Consider the following 20,817-nt stretch of genomic DNA (forward strand, 5'->3'; position numbering starts at 1 on the left):
TATTAAAATTATTTCTAGTGTAAATAGGATATCAAATATTACGTGAAGCAAACTCATTCTAAAATATTTGCTGTGTATCTGAACTTCGAATTTCACTGAGTGTCATGTATTTTGTCTAGCAATGCTAAAAGGAATGCAATGATTAGAATTACTACCTGTGTGAAAAGTCAAACTTGAGGTTTGCCTTTTTCGAACTGTCAAGTTAGTTATAAGCCTCAATTTCCACATCTTATATAGATTGGCAATACCACCTATTTTCGATATTTTTTAGAGTATTAGGTGCATGAATGCTTTCAGAGTTCCCAGCACTGCATTTTTGTATAGTAAGCCTTTAATTGTTGCCAGCTGTCTCTCTTCTTTTGAACTTGAGAAAACATGTCTGTACACACATACATGACCGGTACATGTATGTAAGTGCTCCGTTTACACGTACACACATTTATGGTGTATGCATGTCTGGTCTGCCCCACTGAAACATCCTACTGTAAGTGAAGAGAGGAAACATGGATGCATCACTCACAGTATTTCAGGATTGTTGAGGTAGAAAAACAGCTATGAAAAAGCGAACTGTTATACAGTTCGGTTTCATGGCCCGTTGGTTGGGAAAAAAAATCTGGGTTTAATTCAAGAGTTATTTGCATTGCTCATAGGATGGTACAGATACATTTTCAGTCTGTCAAGCTCGTTTTCAAGTGCTATGGGTTCTGCATAGCTTAAATGAATTTTGCCAGCCATAGTTCCATACTAAGAAACCCAAGGCATATGTTTCTGAGTCATTTACGCTGAACCAATCAAATTGTTCCTTTCTTTCTAAATTCACAGATGCTTGCAATGTTTCAGGAGATATTTTATTTTGATGTTCCAGAATTCATTGTTGTTAACAAAGATACGACTGCTGATGAATTTACATGCATTCTTGCCTTTTCTCCTGCTTCCCTCTTTTCTATAGTTTAATTACTGATCAAGCAGGAGGTGGGATTATATATTGGCAGCTCTTAGAGCTGTATTGTTTCCATATGGAAAATTGAATGGATGTTAACAGCATCAGTCTTTCAAAAAACCAGAATTTCAAAAAGCACTGATAATCAGGTTTATTTCTGAAACTGCTATAAATGCGGTATCCAAAATTCCAGCCTCTTAAAAACAAACACCGATTTGTAGAGCAAAGATAGCTGATATTTTTAATATTTAGTTTTTGCCTATGGAAGAAAAGATCCAATTCATTCTAGGAATCAGAGTGTTAGCACCCTACTTGTTCCTTTTCCTGAACGTGGATTTTAAACTCCCACAAATATCGGAAGTAAATAGAATTTTGTTTGTACCATGGTGATACATTGAAACCAAGGCCTTAAAGCTCCTAAAAAATGATTCTAACAAATCTGTGAAAACATAATTCTGTATCTTGACAATCACCAGAGAGAAGAATACGAGGATTGCTTTTATTACAAAAATGTCAGAGTAATAGCACACTAAACAGAAATTGTATGTAACTTACCTAGATGAATATTCCCAGAATATTAAGCTAATAAAAAATAAAAATCTAACCTTAGGAATAGATTACCTCATCGACCCACTTAATTTCTACAGTTTTTACAATTCATAACCTGTATTGACAAACTGACAAAGACTAAGAATTTGGGATTGAATTTCAGGGGGCTGTCCATTCACGAGTAAATGATCATTCTGTGGTTGGAGTTAGGTACTGGCCTGAAGTTACAGGATGGATGCTATGTCTAATTTACTCTAAGGACATGGTGGTAGGACTTTCATGTGTAGATTAAGAGCCAAAGGGCTACTAGGCTATACTTTTTTTTTTTTAATAACCAATCTTTTCTTCTTTAAGCCTCCAAAAGTTGCTGTTCGCCACCCTCCTCGAGTAATGAGTTTACCTTGTATTTTAATTATTTCTGTGTGTTACTAGACCGTGAGCTGATGGAGGGCAGGACCTCTCTGCAGGTCTGATTCAACTTTGTTTCCCTTTTATCCTTTGTACAACACCTTTACCATATTGGGTGCTCAGTAAGTATTATCCTCTCTGCATATTTAAGGACAGAGAATAATTTATCGACATGGATAAAAAACAGAATTGGCTGGTTATATATGGTGTGTTTATAATCAGGCCTAACAGACCAACCTGAAGCTGGAGTTAATAAATCTATTAAGATTTTCAATAGAAAAGATGTCCCAAGCTACAAAGGTTATCGGACAGACAGAGCAAGTCTTTATTCCCTTTATGTAATCCAGGAGAAAGAGCAATGAATTTAGAATTGGAAGGCTGGAGCATGGGCCTCACTCCCAGCATGCACTATGGGGAGTGTGTCTGTGAGGGGTTAGAGAAATTACTTCCACTCCTAGAATCCACCTTCTTTGGGAATAACAGCACTCACATGTCCTGTCTCCCCCTTAGAGTTTTTGTGCAATGATACAAATGAAGTGAGGTACTTCTCAGAATCTATCCTGCAGAGAAATTCTTGCAACTATGTAAAGACACATTAATAGTAACCTGTACCCACAACATCACTTGTAGCAACAAAAAAGAGAGCAACTTAAACGTTCATCATTTGGTTAAATAAATGCTAACCTATACATCAGGTACTAGTCTAAACACCCAACTTTCATTAACTACAATTAAATGCTGTGCAACTGTTAATGATGCAGGTTTTTATATTGATAAGAAAAAGAACCCACATGATACCTCGTGAATGGAAACCAATGTGGAAAAACCTGGGTATGCCTGTGGTTTCATTTTAATAAAAGAAAATAGAAGTCAACACTATATGAGCAGATGAATGGTTAGAGATAGAGCTGCAGGATACCTTCTAGGTACGGTTGGCTTTGGAGAGGTGGAATAATGAAATCGATAAGTAGAAGAAGAATAGCTATTATTTATTGAGCTCTTAATATAGGCCAGGTACTAGTCTAAACACTTAACCTTCATTAACTAATTTAATTGACATTGCAACCTTCTTATAGAGTTACTGTTGTTTTTTTTTTACTATTTTTGCAGTGTTATTTATCACTATTATTATTTCCACTTTACGGATGAGAAAACTAAGGCATAGAGAGGTGAAATAACAAGTCTGACCTTGTAACAGAAAATGATCTAAAAGGTGGAGGGATCAGGAGCCATGTGGTCTGACCATGAAGTCTCCCATTAGCCACTACAGGGATGAGATTGGATGTATTACAGAGCTGGTTCCTTCAGTTATCTTGTTTCTCTGTGGTTGGAATACCTTCACCAAGCACGTAATACTTTTGTTTACAACTCCAATACAGTGCATTTGCAAAATGAGGTCACATACATGAAAGCATTTTGTTTTATAGCCTGTCACTTGCTGTACTTCTAGAAATGCAAAAATACTAAGAGATGCTCTTCATGTTAAAAAACAAAAAGCTGTTTCATACATCAACATGTCTTTTATGCAATCTTTGCTAGGGTAGGGGAAGTTGAAAATATGACAGCACATCTCTAGCATTTACTTACATTTTCTCCATAATGTGACTCGTGATTGCTTTGCAGATGGGGGTCTGATTATCAAATTGTGCCTCCTCCTAAACCCACTCATATCGATCGCAAGCATATCAGACAATAACTAGCAAGTGGTGTCAGCACCCCGTCGTCAGAGTTACTGCTGGCAAGAGGCATTTGGGCCAAGAATAAGAATGACAAGTGTATACATTTCTAGCTTTGCAATCAACATGAAAATTAGTCAGCTTATAGATGCTGAGTGGTCTTATAGAGAGGGCCCCAGCTGCAGACAAAATGCCAAACCGAGGATGATGAACAGAGCAGAGGCATTCAGTATTCCTTTACAGCTGCTTGCAGCCTGAGAGCTTTGGCAGTGGGGTGGGGTTGGCAGGAATTACTGAATTATTTCCAGACCTAAAGAGGATCTTCAAGACCTTATTGTCCTCCTGAGGGGAAGCTGAGAGTCACTGATGAGAGATCACATAGGAGGGTGGAAAGGGAGAGGTGTCATGTGAGCCCAGCATAGGGCTATCACCTTTGGCTTTTTTTGTGTCATTGAATTCACGGATTCATTCATTCATGCATGCAAAAATGTGTTTATTTGGTCATTTATTTGTTAAACACCTATGGAATGCCAAAAGCCTGTTCTCCTCACTGTAGCCACAGTAATCTTTTTGAAATGGAAACTAAATAATACTCCATTCTCCCTTAAACACTCCCATTGCTTCTTACTGCTCTTAGAATAAAACCCCAATGCTCTACCAAGACCACTGAGGCCAGATGGGATTTGCCTGTGTTTGCCTCTGACAGCTCTCCCTGTATCCTTCTCCTTTGCCATCTCCCATGGTGGTAATCGGTTCCTTCTGGCCACACATCCGGCTTTCTGTCCAAGATCAAGCTGATCCCTTGCCTCAGGTCTTTGTATTTGCTGTTACCTCTGCTTAGAGCAGTGTTTCTCAACCTTCCTAATGCCATGGCCCTTTAATACAGTTCCTGTGGGTCATGACCCACAGGTTGAAAACCTCTGGTTTAGAATTTATTGGACTCTCCTAAGCCTGCCTTCTTTTCGTGGTTCAACCCTAACATAAAAGCTACCTTCTCGGGGAGGCTTGCTTTTTTTTTTTAACACTGTCTAAATAACCTCCACCCCCATGTCCTCCTGTACCACCTGCATTTCCTGCTGGTACTGACTCCAGTCTAGATGTCCACTGTGTGCCATCTGTTGGTTGCTGTCTCATCCGTGTTGCATTTTCTATTGTGTCTGACTCAGCAAATGTTTGTGGACTGAATGTCCTACCAAGGGAGAGGCTCTATCCTAGGCATTGGGGCCATGGTGATGACTAGAACAAATTTGTGGCCCCACGTCATTTATAATCTAGAAAGACTGACATCAAATATCAAACCATCACCATTTGTTTATCAATAACTTCCACCGTATTAGACCCCAAACCCCTTTGTTATTATGAATATTTTGTAACGCTTTCCTTTCATATCCTGATAGGAAGTTTATGTTATCTTTAATGTATAGTCTTATAAAATCAACACTTTTATTGTATGTTTATAAAACCCAAATATAATATAAAAAGGAAATAAGAGAAAATACATTGATAATAAAATTGAATCATTTAATATCTTGATAAAATTATACAGGAACACATATCTACTTTAACAAATGTGTTTGGATTTGAGAGATGCAAGACAACATCGGTCCGAACATAATCAATACTTTTTTTATGGCCACTGTTTGGAAACTGGGGCTTAACACATACTCACACATTTGTATTCACAATGACTCTCATAGCTGTAAATGCAGACGGATGGGTGTGATGGGTATGTCATATTAGCAAGACGAATGCTCTTCTGAGTATTCATCAATACTTTTGACAGAATCAAGTGTTTATTGAAGTGGCGAATAACACAATAAAATATGACCTTTCCTTGATTTACCCTATAGTTACATTCCTAGAAGGGTCAGCATGTAACCATCCAAGACCACTATTTGTTTATGGGTAAAATGGATATAGAGTTTAGGCTAGAAAGAGATTCAGGAAGTTTAAGGGCTATAGGATAAATCTGCTTTGTAGGAATCTGATGCACTATAAGGTTTCTAACATCTCTGGCTTCCCCTGGCAAGTACTCATGGCATCCACTGGTGGCTGTGACAACCAGTACTGTGACAACCAGTACTCCCTTGGGATGGTGCTACTGTTGCTAAGAATCACTGATGATTTAGACAGATTTATCTATCAATAGCCTACCAGGTGCTAACCATGTTTAATGAAACACAAGTTTTAAAAAGGCCATAGTTCTAAGACGATGAGTTAATAATACTGACAGTGATGCCGGAACATTTGGGAAACAGGGCCAAAGTCACAGTCAGGAGTTCGTGTGGGTGGCAGAGTGGACCTTAACGTGACACCTTGGAGACACTTTGCCATCCTGCTGCCCCACGGATGTGCCACGGAGTCTGTCTGGGGTGGATTCTGAACTCAGCTTCTGGGGATTTGAAGAAGTATCCTTCTCTACGAGAAAGACTTCTGAAAGAAGAAAATAAAATGCAGGGTACTTAAAACATGATCATACCACCAGATGTTAGAGAGACATAGGAGATTATGAACCATATTCATTATCTGAAGGGGAAATATTTTTTTAAACCATGAGACATATACAGCTTTATTTAATAATCTGTAAAATGTTATAATCTGGGTAAGTGATGCATTCCTCCTCTTAGCAGAAAGCAAACCCTGTCTGAGAAGGCCCTTGCTAAGATTCAGAACCTTATGACCTTGAGCTTACATTGCAGTGCTCTGGGTGTGTGGAGGTTTGTCTCCATGCTCATTCATCCTCCTCCAGGGATATCCTTTGGCTGGAGAGTACCAGTAACAGGACATAGACAGGAAGCTGACAGCAATCTTACCAGGACAGTGCTCCCCTTACAGATTGACTTCTTCCCTCCTACCAAAGGGAGTTCATAGTATTAAGAATCTTTCTGAGATATGGGTAATATTAAATTTGCCTTCCATTAAGTCTGCGGAAATCAGGGCTTCACTCTCCCACCACAGACCTGGGAGGACTTGTTATGGGTATATGAATGTCTGTGGAAACAGATGTTTTGCTCTTGGAGAGGTGAGACCTGGAACTTTGTCTTCTATTTTCCTGTGTTAAGAGACTCTAGTAATTAAGCCATCCTGACTCCTTGGGAAAAAACTCTGTTGTATCACAACCTCATCATCCATGGGCTTCTAGTAGAATATATCCCTCCATTTAATTTATAGACTAGTATACGTGAATTCATTTTGAGGAGGGGGAGGGCTATGAACAGGCACTTTTACTTTTTCCTAATTGGTGCAATCTGTCGATGGTCCCAACGGTCAAGTTCTTTCACATTCCTGAGAGCTGCTATCTCCTAAAGTCACTTTGCAAAGCATGTTGACCAATTTGGAACCAAAAGAGAATGCAGTGGCCTACCCAACCTCGAGATCTTTTATGCTTAATGTTCTCAAAACCAAACCATTATTGAGAATGCAAAAAAAGGTCCCTTTTTTGTTTTTGGCAGAAGTGCTATAAAAAAAGCATGTCTAAAAGCACAAAACTATACCCACACAAACACAGAGTGGGGGTCAAAGACTCTTATCTGATACATAGTTGGGAGAGCACAGGCAAAAGCTGGCAAGAGAAGATACATGAAGATTGGATAAGCTAAAGATGTTGAAATAGAGCAATGGCATGGAAGTGATTCTTGGTATATACAAAAAAGGGGACAGGCAGGCAGAGAGAATGATAAATCCAGGCTGCTACAGAAAGGTTCAGTGGCCATGCATAAGTTAAAGATAGTAGAGGCCAACTTACTGGATGAAATGTTATATTATACAGCGGCAGTTGAGGGAGGATGGAGTTGCATGGTCCAGGGGAGGAACATTTGCTTGATAGGACACCTCTATGGTCTGGGTCTTTCCAGGACATCAGGGGACTCACAGGATCCTTCAGTTCCATCTAACAAGAAGAGACTTTCTCCAGGGCAGATGCTTCTTGAGGTTGATTAGGTTCATCACTGGGCCAGGTCATGCTGGCAGATGGTATGTTGTCCATTCCCTGTAAAAAGAATTTGAAGGCATTGGTGAGCTTCCCAGGCTGCACTACGTGAGGCAATCCCCCACTGTTTGCCATCTCTAGCAAAGTTGTATTTACAGAGCTCAGGCAGGAACTGCATTCAACTACAGCCTCAACTGCAAATGAATTGTCCCCTATCACCAGCAAAGTTAAATGCTTTAATGTTTCTAAATTGTTATCATTTTGACCCAGAATGGGTCTTTCCATTTCCAGGTCTCTGTACCCACTATAGGAACTCATTAAGAGCTGCAAGCTTTCTTAGTTGACATCTTTGGGTAATATGCAATCTGTAGGCTTGAATCAGGTCCAGGTTGGCCTGCAACTATTCCTGCCCAAACTGATGAGCCAAAATAGTGTCTACAACATTGGTTGTCAAGCCTTTGAGTACGGAAGCTGTCCAGTCAATCTGGCCTTTAGCACAAGGGTCAACATTAATAAGCACAAGGCTTTCCACAAGCTCTGGATGATGGAGTGCAAATCTGCTGAGGATGTCAGCTCCAGTTCCCACTCTAATCCCTAGGATGCTTCTCAGACTTCAGTAGGTAAGAGCCAGAGGCAGCATTTCAGCCAGCTCATCATTAGATGCTGGTACCCTGCTGGGAAAGGCAATGTACCTTTCTGCTGGCCTGGCACATCCACATGATGGGTGATCTCTTGCATATCCTCAGAGTTAAAGAATGTATTGAAACAGCATTTATGGTGAGCCAAGGTCATGCTAGGTCAGTATAACAGGTCTGTTTCTCTTCAGTAAGCTTTGTGTGGTGACATGGACCATACTATCAGTTGTTTCTATGTCATGTTCTGACAGTCAAAGTCCTGGAAGTTTTGTGTATTTTGAGGCATGGGCCCTGGCCATCAGTACAGCAGTGTGGCCTGAAGGAGAAATATTTTTAAACTTTATAAAATACTGTCCAACCTTGAATAGATATGTAGGAGGGAGCAAAGGAGATAAATCACTCAACCTACAATTTGAATCTATTTTAATTAACAAACAAATATTTATTAAATATTTAGTGTATTATTATTTAATCTTTAATATATATTTTTTACCTTTGCTAAATCATAAACTCTTTCAGGCAAAAATGACACTTCCCATTCTTTTGTAGTTCATGTTTTACCTAGCACAATACAGAATACGCTATTCGCTTATAACAGTAGTTCTCAATGTACATCAGAATCTTTTGGAGGGCAGCATTTATGATTAAAGAAGTGTGGTGGGGCCTGAGAATTTCCACTCCTGACAAGTCCCAGGTTATGTTATTGCTGATGATTCAGGGACCACATTTTGAGAATCATTGCCCTAAATCATAAGATTATATTGAAGAATTCAGGCTCTAGAATCAGATGGGCGTAGGTTTGAATTCTAGCTACTCTGCTTATTAAATGCATCTCCTTGGGCCATTTACCCAATGTCAGAGCCTTGGTATCTCTGGAAATAATACTTATTTCATCAGTCCCTGTGAGTATAAAAATAATGAAAACAAAGCACTAGGTAAGTAGCACACACAGTATGTGCTCAGAAGATATTAATTATTTTTATGGTGCTCTCTCCACTAAGTAAAGGCATGGGGATATTTGGAAAAGATATTAATACAGGATATGTAGATATGGAATATGCATGAAATTATAATACGGGGATTCTAAGGAACGTTTTGACTTTCAGTTTAATGATTTTCCTATGGGTCTATCTGAATTAGGGAGGTCATTCAAAGGATTTGATATGGGGGAAAAAAATACCTCAAGCACCCATTAGAATTGGTAATTAACATATTGCTGAAGCATTGGCTGTATTTGTGTGAAAACAGCTCAATTTGCCCATAGCAGAAAGTTGCTGTCTGGGAAGAAATGTAATAATATTCGAACAGCCTGTAATCAAAACAGCTACACAACACCTGGGAAGAGTGTCTTAGTGATTTTGTGAGTAGGACAAGGGAGGAAATTAAAAAACACTTTTCTTTTCCACAGCAGCAACAATAATGGTAATTTTAAAAAGCCTTTTCCTTCTGTTTCTTTTGTCCCCTGTGATGATTCCTTTGTTTATCACTGTGCAGAGGAAGTTGCAAGGTTTAAGAGAGTAACTTGTGTTTTCCTGATGATAAGGGAATCAGGCCCTTTCAGAGAACGGCCAGTGTTCTTTGAGTGATCCTCATAGTGAATTATAGTGAGCCCTGGATTGAGCCATCCGGAATATATATAGTCTCCTGGGGCTAGAGAAAGACTTACGGTAGTCTCATCCCCCCTGGCCCCTTCTGACACCTGAGTGCCTTCTAATGACTCCTTTCCACGCCGTCCAGTTGCCCACTGCATTCTTCAACATCATTAGTGACAGGGGACACATCTCCAAAAGAAGTTTGTTCTGACTAGGATGAGAATTTACTGTGAGAAATTTCTTCTTTACAATGACCTAAAAACTCGATGACATTTTCTTCTACATTCTATAAAAGCAGCTGTGGGGACCTACCTGTGTCTTTTCTTCTCTTGGCAAACATTTCCACTTATAAGGGACCTTTACGGAAATTGCCAGTTTGATGAGAGTATCTCAAAATGTGTATGAAAACACCACACTGTACCCTGTGATTGCATTGATGTACACAGCTATGATTTAATAAAAAAAAGTCTAAAAAAAAAATAATTCCTATATAAGAGAACTTAGAATTTTCATCCTGAAATATTTCATTTAGAACACCATTTAGAATTTTTTTGAAGTGGCAATCCAGAGAAGTTAAGACCTCAGGCACATGTCACCCAGATGTGAACTAACATTTACCTCCTTCCTATTATCTTCATTGGATCTCTGTCCTTTCTGTTTCAGTTTCCACTGGGCTCTGGGACATATGCTGTAGCATTCCGGGAGGCATCGATATTAGATAGATGCATCCAGCTGTTCATTCACCAAAGAAATGGTTATACTTGAACATACTCTGTGTGCAGAAGATTATGCTGGTGGCTCTGGGTCTATAGGAGATAACAATAAAAACTCAGCAGGCAATTACCTTCCATTTGTATTTTAACTTGACATCACCAAAAGCGTCTCAAGGTTCTTCATTGTTCACTAGGCATGAGTGATCTGTCTTAAGTATTTAAAAGAGCTTCTTCTTTCCTCACTGTGGTTCTGGGTGTGAGGGATGCTACTTGGGGAGTGAATAACTACCTATACTAAAAGAACACTATGCAGAGGAAGTGCTGCTGGAGGAGAAAAGAATGCTCATTGTGTAATAAAGAGAATGGTCTGATAGAAAACATTTTTTGTGGCTCAGCGCCTGTGGCTCAAGTGGCTAAGGCGCCAGCCACGTACACCTAAGGTGGTAGGTTCGAATCCAGCCTGGGCCCGCTAAACAACAGTGATGGCTGCAACCAAAAACAAAATAGCCTGGTGTTGTGGTGGGCACCTGTGGTCCCAGCTACTTGGGAGGCTGAGGCAGGACTCGCTTGAGCCCAGGAATTGGACGTTGCTGTGAGCTGTGATGCCACAGCACTCTACCCAGGGGGACAGCTTGAGGCTCTGTCTCAAAAAGAAAAGAAAACATTTTTTGCCATTTTTTGGTCTCTTTAAAACTTCTCCCACACTTTTGGAAAACTAAGGCCCGCACCCCTGCCTTAGGTGTTGGTCATGAAGGGCAGGCAAATGTCTTTTGTTCTTTGTGCTGCAGAAGGTGGGCAGCTCAACGGTCTGGAGGCTCCTGGTAGGCAGACGTCTTAATGGGCCTTCCACATGGGTGCAGGTCATGGCTTTGTCTTCAGAAAGATGGGATGATTGGAATTTAAATCAACAACAGGCTAGAACTGAGGGCCCTCCTTTTAAAAGTTGTGTTCCTGTTTATGCACAGGAAATTCAGACCTTGAGGCAGCAGCCCTCTACGTTTCCTCCTTTGCTGGCAAAGTAATAAAGGTTCTTTCCTTCTCAACCACTTGTCCTCCTTCTGATGCAGCTTCGTGGACAAGTGCTCAGCTTTCAGTAACAACCATGGGCTGAGGATGCTTTAGGCACGAAATGTGCCCTGAATTTTTATGGGTAGATGCAAAGGAGGATGACATTTCAGGCAAAAACAGGAGCAGAAAGGAAGAGCTATCTTGTATTTGGGGACAAGGATGAAATCAATAAACACTTGTCTTAGAAAAATGGATAAGGAGAGAGGTTTAATAAACATGAATTGATATCAAAGTAGAGTCAAGAAGTCCAGAAAGATTTTTGAATAGTTTTAGTGACTGTGAGGACTAGCAACAGGAATATAAGGTACTTCTCTTTCTGCAGTAACATTCAGCATGAAAGAGAGAGCGAGCCAAGTTTGTATCAGATCAATTGATTTGGCTAACTTACAAGCCAGTATGTGTATGCTTGCATTTTCAGTACGGGAAACAATTTATTCTACACAAAGAAAATAAATATAATGTTGTGTTTTTAGAGCATCACTCTAAAAGTATTCCCTAAAATGTATGCTGGAATGTTAAAAAGTTTGTCGTATAATGGTGTAGGTTATTGCGAGAGAGAGAGAGAGAGAGAGAGAGAGAGAGCAGATTTGAATTATCCCTAGGGAATGTATTCTCAATGGGGGGCAATATTGACACCAGTGGGGCCAAAGTTGATTCTTGATGGGAGGTGAGATCTTTTTATGTGTAAAATACATATATGCAGATAATCTATAAATAGATATATGAGTGTATTTGTGATATTCATTTCATGGGGCAGCAATTAGGGGGGAAAGTCTAAAGGACTCCTTGGAAAAGGAAGATAATGAAGAAAAGATTGAGAAACAGGGTCCTAGGGAAAGGCTGGTTAGTCTAAGGTATGGCAGAAATAGATCTGCCCTGTGTGCTACCAGCTCCTGACAATAAACCAGAGAACTAACTTCCCTGGATGGTCATGGCTACTCTTTGCTGCCGGGACGCCATTTTTCAGTGCATTTCTAGCTGACTTCTTCTGGTTCATACATTACTCCTTTAGGTTTATAGATCCTAGTGTCGTATCTGGTTGGTCCATAAGGACTCTAGGTGACTTTACATAATCTGCTCTAATCCACTTTTTATAGTTAAACTTTCAGCAGAGAGTGTTTTTTCCATCTGGGTTGTAAGAGCTCATTGTGGTGCGCCCATAGGAGTCTCACGACAATGACTTACCTTCAGAACATGCTTAGAGGGCCACTGTGTTCCCAAAGTGTGCCTTATGTACCACAAACAAATTATACAGCTCCACTCATAACCACTAAGTCAGAATTTTGTATGGTATTCCTGGGAAATCTGCATTTTTAACTTTAGGTGATTCTCATGGGCTCCTAAAATTGGAGTATCACTATTTTGAAAGGAACGTTCTGAGGTACGAAGAAGATTTTCCTATTGGAGTAAGAGGGGTTGGGCCTTCTTTTCTAGGTCATGATCAAACTAGTGACCCTAGTCCTTAAAAGAACTGTCTTTGTATATTTAATATAAACATTTCATTATGCCAATCTATGTCCTAAAGAGTTATTGGCAAAGTTATCGGGTATAAGGTTTGCATGTCATAAAATCCATCATCACATTTCACCCCCAAATAGAAAAATGTTCCTAATGAATGTGTTCTTCAGGTAGATAGAGCAGTTCTCTTTCAGCTCCATCATTTCTTAGGATAATTATGCTGTAATCATGGAAAGATTTCCAGAATAGGTGTCTGGGGTTAAATCCTGGTTCTATACGTGGCCTATCTTCTGTCCATAAGCAACTAGTTTAACATCTTAGGGATATAGTCACTGAATTGGTCGAAGCAGGATAAAAACTTTCCTAGTTATTTGCCAGGGTACTTGGATAATCAGAAGAAGGAATTGTTAAGGCATCATGAAAAAGTTAAAAATAATCCACAAGCATACAAAGAATTATTATCAACAACTACTTCCGAATATAGCCATTCTTATGATAAGTAAAATAATTTTTTCCCATGTCAGTCTATGTTAATGGTGATGGGTCTGAAGAATTTTTGAGGTGAACAAGATTTCAGGGAGGAAAGATCAGACATTGTAAGGAATCGCTGGAAGTGAATGTATGTGCATGAATGTGAAATAACACCCCCAGAATTTCTTAGGAACCGAGAGTGACATTTAAGCAATTGAAAACATCAGCAGAACGAATCAACTCACAGAACACAAATTTATGTCAAGAATGAAATAGAAGTATGTTGCTCCTTCTAAAAAAGAAAAGGGACTTTACAAGAACATTAATAACATGTCTGTCACTTGGCCTTCTCTACCAAAAGGGGGGAAATTATTTCCTTATATATCTATCCTCTGTGCAATTGCCTGCTTCTTCTTTCAAAAACACAGCTCTGCCTGGACCAGACTCACTTTTAAAGTCTTTGGTGTCTCCTGTTTCCTCCGTAAGTTCAGAACTTTTGATGTGAGATTAAAGATTTCACCAAATCAAATCCTTATCCTGTATTTCCAAACTCATCCTTCCACGTTGTCTCTTCCCTCACTCTAACTGCAACCAAACAGTATATTTTGCAGGTTCTCAGATAATTCTATACTTTCTCATCCCCACCCTCTTATCTTTATTGCTACCACCCTCATGTACACACAAGTCTGATGTCTGGCAGCCCATGGAGGCCAAGTTAAAATATCGTTGCTCTCAGTTGTAATGTCTTGGCTTAACGCACGTAGTTACAGAATTGGAAATACCAGGCCTAGCATTCACTTAACTTACAACTGGCTCTGGGTACTCAAATGATGTCATCACTAATCTGTGTTTTTCTCTTGGCTCTCACTGCTTTTGAATTTAATAGGTATTATAAAAATCAAAGTCTTTTGCAGTAGCAAAAATGGCTGCCAACAGCTCGAAAAAATGTGTTCCATTAATTTACAAATGTCCTTAAAATGACAAAACCTATTTTTATCAATATAACCAGCAAAATCCCTGAGTAGGGCCCTCATGGCCCCCACTGGGTCACACGTCCACCTCTGAGATAACTGTCATAGCAGGGGAATGTGATAGCCTCGATCCATTAGGCCAGATCATGTGCTACTCTGGTCTTGGGGATGGGGTTAGTTCTACCTCTATTATATTGACTGAGAGTGATGAAGGTTACTACAGAAAGGAAAGGAGCGATGCTGCTAACAGAGAAAGAAGGGAGGCTGAGACGGCACAGTCGCAAGATTCTATTACCTTTCCTTGTAGCTCGAGGCAACATCTCATCCTATTAAAATTCCGGTAGCACCTGACAACTTCCTATCTTGCGTTTCAGCTACTTGTGTACACATCTCGTTTGCCTACTAACCTTAGACCCCAGAGACTGAGCGGAAGATCCTGCTCCTCATCCCATTTCCCAGTCTGCCTTGCAGGATGTTTTGCTCTATTTTGTTTATTTTTTGCCCAGTGTGGAAATAAAAACAAGCACTTAACCTCCTCAGACCTGTTTCTTGAAAAGAGAGACATTGTAATAGATCGTTTCTCAGCCCCCTCCTATTGTCAAAATGCTTTGGTTCTACTACATAATCAAGTAGTTGTTGAGTGGATGACTGACTATAATCAGGAGAAAATGCAGAGACTGTCATACTTCGGATCTGCTTGGCTATGCTTCAGGAATCTCAATTACTGACTTGAGTCAAACACCCAAATCCAGCAACTAGAATGCTCAATTTGAATATGATCTGATAGAGTATTTTTTCCTCACACATAGAGTATCTTTCCTCACATATAGTACTGGAAATTGTTTTCCCGCATGCTGCCTTCACGTGGAAGGATGCAGAGGCTCCATATTCCATGGAAAGGAAGGGAATCACAGCCTCTTTTGTTTGTGTGAAAGGACATTTCCTCTCACACATTAATACAACCCAGAGAAACTTAGTAAAGTAAAGATGAAGTATAAATAATCGGAATTTAATTAATTACATAATAACTACTAACTTTATGTGAGTACTTGCTAAATATTAGGTACTACACAGAATACATGCTTTATCTTATTTAATTTTACAACTATCTTGCAAACTAGGTTTGTTAGTCCCATTTTTCAAAAGGGAAAATAAGAATTAAGGCTTGAGAAGATTAAATGGCTTGCCAGAGATGACTCAGAAATAAAAATCCTAACTCTTGTCTTCTATTCTGAATCCAGGGCCTAACACACAAGCCATCATAGTTTATTTAGCTTTTTTTTTTTTTTTTTTTTTTGCAGTTTTTGGCCAGGACTGGGTTTGAACCCACCACCTCTGGCATATGGGACCAGAGCCCTACACTTTTGAGCCATAAGTGCCGCCCATCATATTGTATTTAGAGACATTTTGTATCAATGTGTTTTATTTCATGCCATAGATTCCCATAATTAAGTTTTTATTTTCCCTATTTTTGCCCAGGTCAGAGAAAGATTCTCTTTTTATCACTTAAGTATTTTATAGAGATGAAGGATCAGATAATTCCCATGATTGCGCAGGGGTACACATCAGCCAAACTGCCCAGTGAGGATATCTCTACATGAGAATAGGGAACTTTGCATAATCCTGGAATCTCCTGGCTAAAATAAATTTTATGAGCCTTTTGATGCCATCTTCCCTCCACCTGATGCTTTGTCTGCTATGATTTGAACACAAAATTACAGACATTAAAAGCAGTACATGGTGCAGCCTGACCTTGACATCCTTAAGGCATTGGGACTGTCTGCTCAGAGTTTGTTTTGGTGGGTCTGTGTGCTGCAGAGGAAACAAGACCCATTGGGAAAACCAGGGTATCTATATTTGCAATGGCTCTTCCACCGAGCAGGGGGCCAGGAAAGGGCCCATCCTAGTAAGTGGTATCATCCATCTCTGTCCTCAAATTGTTCCACTTATTACCATAAAACCAAACCAGGGGATTAGGTGCACATATGTGAGTCTGTGACTGTATGAGACTTAGGTCAACAAGAGATAATCATTAATTTGGCCACAGCAACCAAATCACAGGACAACTCAGATTCCATATAAGAATAAAAAAAAAACTCAGAAATTTTGCATAATAATGAACTATCTATAGCAGTTTGCTTAAAATAGTTTCTCTATCAATCTAGCTATGCTATTCTTACAGAATACAGAATAGCATCCTATGTACTTGTAGTTTTCTTTGAGATGACAGCAAATTGTAGAGAACGTGGCATGAATAGTCAAAGTTGAACTGAAACCTGAGCTCACCTGGGTGCATCCTATTCTCTCTGACCAAATGTCTGGAACGTACGTCATTCTCACAAAATTTTCTACATTAGCTCCGGAGTACATGCAAGATGAAGGGAGAATGTCTAATGATGATAACTCTTTCTCATGGCCCCAGTAGCCAGATGTTGCAGCCAAGCTGCCTCCGTGCATTTCTGGACATCTGAGACATGTCACAACTGACCTCTCAGCTTCCCAGTTGGATACCCCCTGTGGCCCTTGTACAATGATGTCTTTGTTTCTTCAAATCTGAGAAAGCAGAAGGAAGCACTTGACCTTTTTCTATTTATAATTCCACAGAGAGTGGTGGAAAATATAAACATAATGGAACAAAGCCTCTCATTAGGTAGATTCTCCTTATGTCTGCCCTAAATTCACTGAGGCTGGCTCTTATTAAAAATGACAGGAGAAAAATCCGAAGATTCAGTTACTGTCTGACAAATCCATCCTCCTCAGCAGGCCAGGTCAAGTCAGCTGTCACTTGATTAGCCAGGAATTGGACAACCTTCACGAAGTGGTTCTTCATTCATTAGTACTAAGTGGCATGATTGATTTACAAGTATTAATGATTTGCCACTTTTATCAAAGGGTCACTGGAGAGGGACATTCTATTGAGGACATCTAAGGTCCACAGATCCCAGGGGCTAGTTTCTTTAATGAAAACTTTATTTCCTTGAATTTAAGACACTATTACTTGAATAATAGCTTTTCACAGAAAACTATTTTTTTCTTGATAAGGGAATAGTATATTTAATGGATAGATAATATATGTTCTCTTTTACCCATAGGTTAATATATAATACACATGATAATTTAGGCATTATAAAGCTATTTTTATTATGTATTATTTTTCTACATAACATATACTATTTTTTAACTAGAGATTTATTAACTTATAAATAGTAAGGTATATCCCATTTTTAAAGATAACCGTAAAGCAGGTGTAGATCATTATATATGCATGTCTGCATACGCACCCATACTTACATTTTTTTTCTACTCTTCTTACTAGGATGCTGTCTGTCCACTGGGCTAAAGAAAGCCACTCTCTTGACAGAAAATTGTCTTTGAGCACCCCAGATCTAGTGCAGGTGGCCCAGGTTTAGCTTTCATGAGACATAGTGGTATTATGACTTATGATCGAATGGAGATAAATCATGTCCAAATAATGATACTATACACAGTCTTACAAACAAACAAGCTGTTCCACACAAGATGAATCTACATTTCTATAAACAGAAAAGTAAAGTTTGATGATGTCTTTACACAAAGTTCAGGAGAGGAGATGCTGTACTCCATGAAGAGAATTGAGTGAGTTCATCAGGGTATTTGCTCATTACTGATCTATTCATTTGGCAAATATAAATAGTGTGATATATTTTGTGCCATGTGCACTGTGCCAAGCTCTCAAGATACAGAAAAGAAGACAAAACGCTTTTTTGTACCTTTACCAAGCTGCCAACTTAATGCAAACAATTAATGAATGTACAACTAAGTCATTAATTAACTGTGACAAGTGCCAAGAAGGAAATAAGCAGGACTCAAGGAGCTGTGTTTAACTGGGACTACAGCCTAATGAGCCAGTCCTGAGTAAAGTCCGGGGAAATAGTCTAGGAACAGGTGGGGAGGGGACAGTTAGTTTAAAGATGCAAAATGACACCTGATAAGGAGTAGATGTGGCCAGAGCAGGAGGAGGTGTTAGGAGCTGATCTGGGAGAAATAGGGAGGGTCAGGTCACACAGATCCCTGTAGAACATGGTATGAAGTCCATGTAGTAATGAAAGTTTGAAGTGTCCTGTGCAATTCTTGTACCACTTCTGTTCTTCCTTGTATTACTGACTGGTTCCAGTTAAAAAGAAGCAGTGATAGAAGCCATAGATAAATCTTTTTTTATTAACTTTTAGGAAAAGCTTCTAAAATTTAGTCATTAAGTAAATTTGCTCTCATTTTCTCACAGGTGTAAACTGTCTTCTGTTTTTATATGTTATAAGTTTCCCTCATAAGAAATGTTGGGGCTCGGCGCCCATGGCTCAAGTGGCTAAGGCACCAGCCACATACACCTAAGGTGGCTGTTTTGAATCCAGCCCGGGCCTGCCAAACAACAATGATGGCTGCAACTAAAAAATAGCCAGGTGTTGTGGTGGGAGCCTGAGGCCCCAGTTACTTGGGAGGCAGAGGCAGGAGACTCGCTTGAGCCCGGGAGTTGGAGGTTGCTGTGAGTGGTGATGCCACCGCACTCTACCCAGGGGAATAGCTTGAGGCCCTGTCTCAGAAAAAAAAAAAAAAGAAATGTTGGACTTTACTTGATGTTTATTTTGCAATTGTTGGAAAGATTGCATGTTTTCCTACTCTTTAAATGGTATATATTTTATCTATTATATTTCATAATGGACTTTAAACAATCTTTCTACTACAGAGTTAATTCCTACTTCTTTGTGATATATGTATTTTAATATGCTGCTAGAGTCTAGTATACTTTGGTATTCGTGATCTGTATTCTTTTTTTTTTTTATTGTTTGGGATACACTGAAGGTATAAAGAATTACACTGATTACATTTGTTAGGTAAAGTCCCTCTTGTAATTGTGTCCTGCCACCAAGAGGTGTGCCATAAAATGTGACCCCCCTTCCTCCTCCCTCATTCCCCTACCCCCCACCTTGTATACCTCATCTACTGCCTTCATATGAGAATTGAGTACATTGGATTCTTGCTTCTCCATTCTCGTGATGCTTTACTAGGAAGAATGTGTTCCACCTGTATCCAAATTAATACAAAAGATGTAAAGTTTCCATCATTTTTTAATGTCTGAATAGTATTTCATGGTATACACATACCACAGCTGGTTAAGCCATTCCTGGGTTGGTGGGCATTTAGGTTGTTCACAAATTTTGATGATTGCAAATTGAGCTGTGATAAAACACTCTAGCGCAAATGTCCTTATGATAAAATGATTATTTTTCTTCTGGTTAGATGCCTCGTAATGGGGTTGCAGTGTGATCTGTATTCCTAAGAGGTATTTGTCTATAACTTTCTTTCACTGTCCTTTTTCTGTTTTGAAATCAAAACTCATAAAGTCATGAATTCTCAGAGTGTAAGTTTGGTAGCTTGCTCTGTTTTTATATCTTCTGAAACATTTATAAAAGCTGACAAAAATAATTGTGGCCTGGGGACCTGTGAAGTGACATTTTTATACACATTCTTTTGTTAATATTTCTTTGTTCATATACGTTTTGTTTATTCATTGGTTTCTAGAAAATGATTGCTTTTGTTTTCAAAATTTTTTGACATAAAGTTATTCACTAATGATATTTTTCTCAATGTAGGTGTCTTTTATTTTTTATTTCCCGATTCAAATCTTTTTTAAAAAATGTATCTATCTCAAAACAAAAGTTCAGATTAATATAAGGGTACATACAACTAGGTTACATTGTTTGCATTTGTTAGGGAAAGTCCAAGTTGTGTTTGAGTCCTTCACCTAGGAAGAGTGCCATATACCCTACATTGTATCAGGTAGGTGCTTTCTGAGCCCTCTCCCCATTTCTTGAATTTCATTGTGTTTTTTGTGTGTGTGGTCCTGCCTTTGTTTATCTACTAGTTTCAAATTAGTGTTGAGTACATGGGATGCTTGCTTTGCTATTCTTGAGATACTTTACTAAGGAGAATGTTTTTCATCTCTACCCAGGCAAATACAAAAGATGGTGAAGTGTGGAGAATCCTCAAAAAGCTCAAAGCAGATCTTCCATTTGATCCTACAATCCTATTATTAGGTATCTACTCAGAAGAAAAAAAAAATCATTTTACATAAGGATGTTTACACTCAAATGTCTATAGCACCTCAATTCACAAGTGCAAAGATGTGGAAACAACCAAGTGCCCATCAACCCACGAATGGATTAATAAACTGTGGTACATGTATACCATGGAATACTATGCAGCCATAAAAAGATGGAGACTTGACATCTTTTGTATTTATCTGGATGGAACTGAAGAACATTAATGATTTTTAAAATCACTAGGAACTTTAAAAGTGGCACACTTTACCAGTAGTACACTGAAAAACCCCCCAAATGACACTGATTTATAACATTTACCAATTTCCATAGT

General features: G+C 39.1%; 1 pseudogene; it reads right to left on the bottom strand.

The window, feature by feature from the left end:
* Window positions 1-2,747: 2,747 nt before the first annotated feature.
* LOC100960728 lies at window positions 2,748-8,422 on the bottom strand (annotated as a pseudogene).
* Between the last annotated feature and the right edge of the window lie 12,395 nt (window positions 8,423-20,817).

The sequence above is a fragment of the Otolemur garnettii genome, unplaced genomic scaffold (assembly GCF_000181295.1).
Source record: "Otolemur garnettii isolate 467f Iridium unplaced genomic scaffold, OtoGar3 scaffold00003, whole genome shotgun sequence".
Lineage (NCBI taxonomy): Eukaryota > Metazoa > Chordata > Mammalia > Primates > Galagidae > Otolemur > Otolemur garnettii.